This window comes from Oncorhynchus keta, unplaced genomic scaffold (assembly GCF_023373465.1).
Source record: "Oncorhynchus keta strain PuntledgeMale-10-30-2019 unplaced genomic scaffold, Oket_V2 Un_contig_19765_pilon_pilon, whole genome shotgun sequence".
Lineage (NCBI taxonomy): Eukaryota > Metazoa > Chordata > Actinopteri > Salmoniformes > Salmonidae > Oncorhynchus > Oncorhynchus keta.
Window position 1 is genome coordinate 5,459 of NW_026281653.1, and position 7,309 is coordinate 12,767.

General features: G+C 42.9%; 1 long non-coding RNA gene across 1 annotated transcript; it reads right to left on the reverse strand.

Moving 5' to 3' along the window:
• Window positions 1-2,112: 2,112 nt before the first annotated feature.
• Window positions 2,113-6,523, reverse strand: LOC127920518 (uncharacterized). Its single transcript, XR_008106475.1, has 3 exons — window positions 6,363-6,523; window positions 5,451-5,625; window positions 2,113-2,243 (listed from the first exon to the last, which is right to left on the reverse strand). It is a non-coding gene; the product is annotated as an uncharacterized LOC127920518 (long non-coding RNA).
• Between the last annotated feature and the right edge of the window lie 786 nt (window positions 6,524-7,309).

Below are 7,309 nucleotides of genomic sequence, written 5' to 3' on the forward strand. Positions count from 1 at the left end.
TATCAATATACACGCTAAGAGAAGTCATTTCTCTCTCCTGTGTGGATTCTCTAAAGACGTTTAAGTGACTGTTATGAGTAAAATGTTTTCCCACAGTCTGACCTTTTGTAAGCATTCTCCGCTGTGTGCAGTCTCATGTGTTCTTTCAGGCTTCCTAAATGGGCAAAAGCTTTGCACCCTGGGAGGAGTGGAAAGGCTTCTCCCCTGTGTGTATTCTCTCGTGTCGTTTCAGGTTCCCTACATTGTTAAAACTCTTTCCACACTGGGAGCAGTGATAAGGCTTCTCCCCTGTGTGTATTCTCTCATGTTGTTTCAGCTCCTTTGACCGGATGAAACACTTTCCACACTGGGAGCAGTGGTAAGGCTTCTCCCCTGTGTGTATTATCTCATGTTGTTTTAGGTTCCCTAAATTGTTAAAATCTTTCCACACTGGTAGCAGTGGTAAGGCTTTCTCCTGTGTGTATTCTCTCATGTTGTTTCAGGTCCTGAACGGTTGAAACTCTTTCCACACTGGGAGCAGCGGTAAGGCTTCTCTCCTGTGTGTATTCTCTCATGTAGTTTCAGGTCACGCTTTCCGGTTGAAACTCTTTCCACACTGGGAGCAGTGGTAAGGCTTCAAATCTCCTGTGTGTATTCTCTCATGTAGTTTCAGCTCCCCTGAACAGACGAAACACTTTCCACATTGGGAGCAGTGGTAAGGCTTTTCCTGTGTGTATTCTCTCATGTTGGTTCAGGCTTGCTTTCCGGTTGAAACTCTTTCCACACAGTGGTAGGGCTTCTCCCTGTGTGTATTCTCTCGTGTTGGTTCAAGGCTTCTCTTTCACTGGGAGCAGTGTAATTCTCCTGTGTGTATTCTCTCATGTTGTTCAGTTTCAGACGAAACACTTTCCACATTGGGAGCAGTGGAAGGCTTCTCCTGTGTGTATTGAAACTCTTTCCACACTGGGAGCAGTGATAAGGCTTCTCTCCTGTGTGTATTCTCTCATGTAGTTTCAGGTTCCCTAAATTGTTAAAACTCTTTCCACATTGGGAGCAGTGATAAGGCTTCTCTCCTGTGTGTATTCTCTCATGTAGTTTCAGGTTCCCTAAATTCTTAAAACTCTTTCCACATTGGGAGCAGTGGTAAGGCTTCTCTCCTGTGTGTATTCTCTCATGCTGTTTCAGCGTCCCTGAAAACTCTTTCCACAATGGGAGCAGTGGTAAGGCTTCTCTCCTGTGTGTATTCTCTCATGTAGTAGAAACTCTTTCTGGGAGTAGTGGTAAGATTTCTCCCCTGTGTGTATTATCTCATGAGCTTTCAGGTGTGTTTTTTAAAACGAAACACTTTCCACACTGGGAGCAGTGGTAAGGCTTCTCCCCTGTGTGTATTCTCTCGTGTTGGTTCAGGCTTGCTTTCCGGCGGAAACTCTTTCCACACTGGGAGCAGTGGTAGGGCTTCTCCCTGTGTGTATTCTCTCGTGTTGGTTCAGGCTTGCTTTCCGGCTGAAACTCTTTCCACACTGGGAGCAGTGGTAAGGCTTCTCTCCTGTGTGTATTCTCTCATGTTGGTTCAGCTCCCCTGAACAGACGAAACACTTTCCACATTGGGAGCAGTGGTAAGGCTTCTCTCCTGTGTGTATTCTCTCATGTTGTTTTAGGTTCCCTAAATTGTTAAAACTCTTTCCACACAGGGAGCAGTGATAAGGCTTCTCTCCTGTGTGTATTCTCTCATGTAGTTTCAGGTTCCCTAAATTGTTAAAACTCTTTCCACATTGGGAGCAGTGATAAGGCTTCTCTCCTGTGTGTATTCTCTCATGTAGTTTCAGGTTCCCTAAATTCTTAAAACTCTTTCCACATTGGGAGCAGTGGTAAGGCTTCTCTCCTGTGTGTATTCTCTCATGCTGTTTCAGCGTCCCTGAATGGTTGAATCTCTTTCCACAATGGGAGCAGTGGTAAGGCTTCTCTCCTGTGTGTATTCTCTCATGTAGTTTCAGGGATGTTTTCCGGTTGAAACTCTTCCTGCACTGGGAGCAGTGGTAAGATTTCTCCCCTGTGTGTATTATCTCATGAGCTTTCAGGTGTGTTTTTTGAACGAAACACTGTCCACACTGGGAGCAGTGGTAAGGCTTCTCCCCTGTGTGTATTCTCTCATGAGCTTTCAGGTGTACTTTCTGGTTAAAACTCTTTCCACAGTGGGAGCACTGGTGTCGTCTTGCTGGTTTAAATCGTCCCTGGCTCTGGTTCCTCTGAGTCTGGTCTTTCTCCTGCCAAATACAGTGTTATTTTTACATTACTTATTTTATTCATCCTGTTTTACAAGTCAGAACACAAAAACCTAGACAGTTCTAGGACACTGAAGACACAGACGTCCCTGGATTCCAATTGAACAGGTGGTTCTAAATATATAACTTTCATAGCTGTATGATACAGAATGTGACCTACACACTTCCTTAAACATAAAATAACTAAAGAAGTAATTTTGTGTGGAAGTCCAAAACTTGTTTTTACGTCGCAGATACAAAGCACATCAGTAACATCTCCCCGTTGTTGAAAGGGTTCGACACATTGCTGTTTAAATGGACCAATTTCTTATTTAGACATTCACAGATTTTCAACATTTTGATTATCGCTGATGTCATATTTTGGGTAAATGTTCCTAAAACTGATAGTAACAACAAAAAACAAAAATATAAACGCAACATGTAAAGTGTTGGATGTTTCATGAGCTGAAAAAAAAGATTACAGAATTTTTTACATCCCTGTTAGTCAACATTTATTCTTAGGTTAGGATAGAAAACACAAAAGTTTCCAAAACTGTAAAAATAGTCTGTGAATAGAACATAACTGATAATGCAGGCGAGAGCCTGAGAAAAATCCAATCAGGAAGTGACTCTTATTTTGAAGCCTCTGCGTTCCTATGCATCCCTATTGACCATTGAAAGGGATATCAACCATATTCCTTTTTCTATGGCTTCCCTCATGTGTCTTCAGTCACTAGACATAGTTTCAGGCTTTTATTTTGAAAAATGAGCGTGAACGACAACATTGCGTCAGTGGTCAGGTGGTGGCTCTCAAGAGTGATTTGTGCGTAATAGACAAAGGCGGCCATTGTGCCTCTCGCTCCTCGTGAAAAGCCAATTGTCGGTTGATATATTATCGAATAAATATTTGAAAAACACCTTGATGATTGATTATAAAAAACGTTTGCCGTGTTTCTGTCGATATTATGGATCTAATTTTGATTTTTCGGCGTTGCCGTGACCGCAACTTCCGGTGGATTTCTCAACAAAACGTGAAGAATAAACGGAGGTATTTCGGCTATAAAAAATTATCTTTATGGAACAAAATTAACATTTGCTGTCTAACTGGGAGTCTCGCAGTGAAAACATCCTTTAAGCTCATCAAGGTAAACGATTTAATTGGATTGCTTTTCTGATTTTCGTGACCAAGTTCCTTGCTGCTATCGATAAACTTACACAAATGCTTGTCTTGCTTTGGCTGTAAAGCATAATTTCAAAATCTGAGATGACAGGGTGATTAACAAAAGGCTAAGCTGTGTTTCACAATATTTCACTTGTGATTTCATGAATATTAATATTTTCTAGTAAGATTTTTTGTCCGTTGCGTTATGCTAATTCGCAAGTGTATTATGCAAGTGTACAAGCTTAACTTCTTGTTAATCTAGCCACCGTGTCAGATCTCAAAAAGGCTTTGTGGCAAAAGCAAACTATGCGATTATCTGAGGACAGCACCCCATCAAACAAACACATGACAATCATATTTCATCCCGCCAGGCGCGACACAAACCTCAGAAATAACGATATAATTTGTGCCTTACCTTTGAAGAGCTTCTTCTTTTGGCACTCCAATATGTCCCATAAACATCACAAATGGTCCTTTTCTTCGATTAATTCCGTCGTTATATCTCCAAAATGTCCATTTATTTGGCGCGTTTGATTAAAAAAAAAACACTGGTTCCAACTCGCCCAGCATGACTACAAAATATCTAATACGATACCTGTAAATGCTGTCCAAACATTTGAAACAACTTTCCTAATCCAACTTTAGGTATTTTAAAACGTAAATAATCGAGAAAATTTAAGATGGGATAAACTGTGTTCAATACCGGATAAAAACAACGTGAAGCGCGTGACCTGGAGCGCGCATCAAAACATTAGAGAGCACTAGGCTGGACCCTCGTTCTGAATAGCCGAACTTCTTCATTTCTCTAAAGAAAAACATCAACCAATTTCTAAAGACTGTTGACATCTAGTGGAAGCAATAGGAACTGCAACCAAGTGCCACAGAAAAGTGCCACACAAAACCATTTGAAAACAGAGTCACCTCAACAACAAAAATTCCTCCTGGATGGTTTGTCCTCGGGGTTTCACCTGCCAAATAAGTTATGATATACGCACAGACATTATTTTAACAGTTTAAGAAACTTTAGAGTGTTTTCTATCCAAACCTACCAATTATATGCATATCCTAGCTTCTGGGCAGGTAGCAGGTAGTTTACTTTAGGAACGCCAGTCAGTTATTCAGCCAGACCTATATGCCATCTCTTTTGCCTCCCTCTTCATCATACCATTTTTAAATTCCTCATCAATCCCGTGGATTTAACAGTCATTTTCTTAATGGGTGCATGCTTATTAGGAACTGGGATAAGCAATTTCATAAACGTGTCAAGGGCAGCGTCTGGTTGCTCGTCATTACACACCACGGACCAACAAATATTGTTTCCATTGTTGGAATCGGCTAAACTTTTGAACATGGAGACATTAAAAAGTGATAGGAAGTTAGGAAACAATTATATGATCTCTTATATAGAACATTAGGCCCAGCCTTTTGGAACGTTGGTTGTCCTAGATATGACTACTATATTGTGATCACAACATCCGATGAATTTGAATACTGCTTTCAAACAAATTTCTGCAGCAATAGTAAAGATATGATCAAAATATGTTGATGATTTAATTTCTATACTGTTTGTAACTACCCTGGTAGGTTGATTGATAACCTGAACCAGGTTGCAGGCACTGGTTACAGTTCAAAGCTTTCTCTTGAGTGGGCAGCCTGATCACAGCTTTGCTCCAGTATTAGTTAATTAATTAACAGTGTCTTGAGTTTAGTTTGCCTGTTCTACAGTCTTGTAAAGATAGGGGGGTTGACTGGGACAGGCAATGTAACATCCATAATGTTTTATGGAAATGTTTTTGTAAAACAAGCATCTTACATCGATCGGATCATTGAAACTTTCTCTCTAAAGCGGACTTTCATCAAGGTTTTATATGGTCTATTGGTTTCTCTCTTTTCATTGGCAGAATCATTTTTCAGTGTTATGATATTCATAACATCCATATACACCAGTCTATCTTCCTGTCAACTAACTGAACTCTGCTGGTTGTCCTGGAAACAGATACCAGTGGACAGATCTATTTATTTGTTCAAACTGAAACTCCAGCACTTACTTGGAGTCAAATCTGATCCTTTCCTCTCTTCTCCTCCTCCCACAGTTCCACTCAGCCCCGTTGTTTTCCTGCAGTCCACCAGCAGCACAGACAACCTCTTCATACCCAGCAGTAAGGTGCTACCGGGAGAGGCACGACACTGGGACTCCAGGAGGGAGGAAGGGCGAGCGTTGTCCTGGTAACCATAAAGAGGAGACACAGACACATATCATTATGGATGCTGATGTCACTGTTGACATAAAGTGCTTTACAGAAACACAGCCCAGACCCAGAGAGAGCAAGCTGTATGCTAGACCAGACCAAGCTGTATGCTAGACCAGACCAAGCTGTATGCTAGACCAGACCAAGCTGTATGCTAGACCAGACCAAGCTGTATGTTAGACCAGACCAAGCTGTATGCTAGACCAGACCAAGCTGTATGCTAGACCAGACCAAGCTGTATGCTAGACCAGACCAAGCTGTATGCTAGACCAGACCAAGCTGTATGCTAGACCAGACCAAGCTGTATGCTAGACCAGACCAAGCTGTATGCTAGACCAGACCAAGCTGTATGCTAGACCAGACCAAGCTGTATGCACAGCTGTATAGACCAGACCAAGCTGTATGCTAGACCAGATCAAGCTGTATGCTGACCAGACCAAGCTGTATGCTAGACCAGATCAAGCTGTATGCTAGACCAGACCAAGCTGTATGCTAGACCAGACCAAGCTGTATGCTAGACCAGACCAAGCTGTATGCTAGACCAGACCAAGCTGTATGCTAGACCAGATCAAGCTGTATGCTAGACCAGACCAAGCTGTATGCTAGACCAGACCAAGCTGTATGCTAGACCAGACCAAGCTGTATGCTAGACCAGACCAAGCTGTATGCTAGACCAGACCAAGCTGTATGCTAGACCAGATCAAGCTGTACCATTTGGTGTTCTGATCCGGAGAGACTCTTCACTGCCTCGTCAGCATCAGGATGTTGTTGAGGCTCCCCAGAGGATCCACGATAGACATGTCTCTCTCCTGTGTGAATGAGAACATCAAACAGATGGTAAACTTATGACCATCTATTGCAATCAGAGTCTTACAAGAGGCATGCATATGTCTAAAATGGCCACTTTCATCATGATTTCCTAAAATATTCCTAAAAAATTCCACAAAATGGGTGGCTTTTGCGTCCCTTTGTTATTTTAAGTAGAACATATTGTAGCGACCCGCACAGACAGCTGTGTGTTATGTGTTAGGCTAGGGGGTGGTTGTGTTGTACTGACCAGTACCCGGTGTTCGCGGGGTCCGACATGTCAATCAACCTGCTATCTGCCAATCACGGGAATGCCTGGAATGTTCTGATGCCGGGCATCCTGGTGGTTGGCGGAGTGGCGTGGAGGGGGGTTGGGCAGGGGGGTGGAGCATTGGAAGTTAAGACCAGGTTCAGCCTTTGTTCTCTCTCTCTTACGTCTGGGCTTCACAAGAGAAGGTCACGATTGGCTTGTGGGTTATCTGTCATCTATTTGGCGTGTGCTACGGCCCAAACAGTAGCCTGTGTAAAGTTGGTTTAATAAACCGTCAATTCGCAAACTCAAGCCTCTGTCTGGACAATTGTTCATTTATGATCTAGTCAGGTCATTACATTGGTGTCAGAAAGTAAAAACGTTGATACAAGTTAGCCAGCTAGCTAGCTGACTTATGTGGCTAGCTACCGTAGGTGAGAACGGGGATTGAAAATGCCGAGGGAATCCAGTGAAGGTGGAGATAGGGGACGATTATGGCCAAGGAGGTGCGTGTGAATGGACGTCGGGGCTCTGTCTGAGGAGATCGCCAGGGGCGTCGGAGCGCAGAGGCCGCTTGAGGGAGGACGTTAGAGCGATGGCG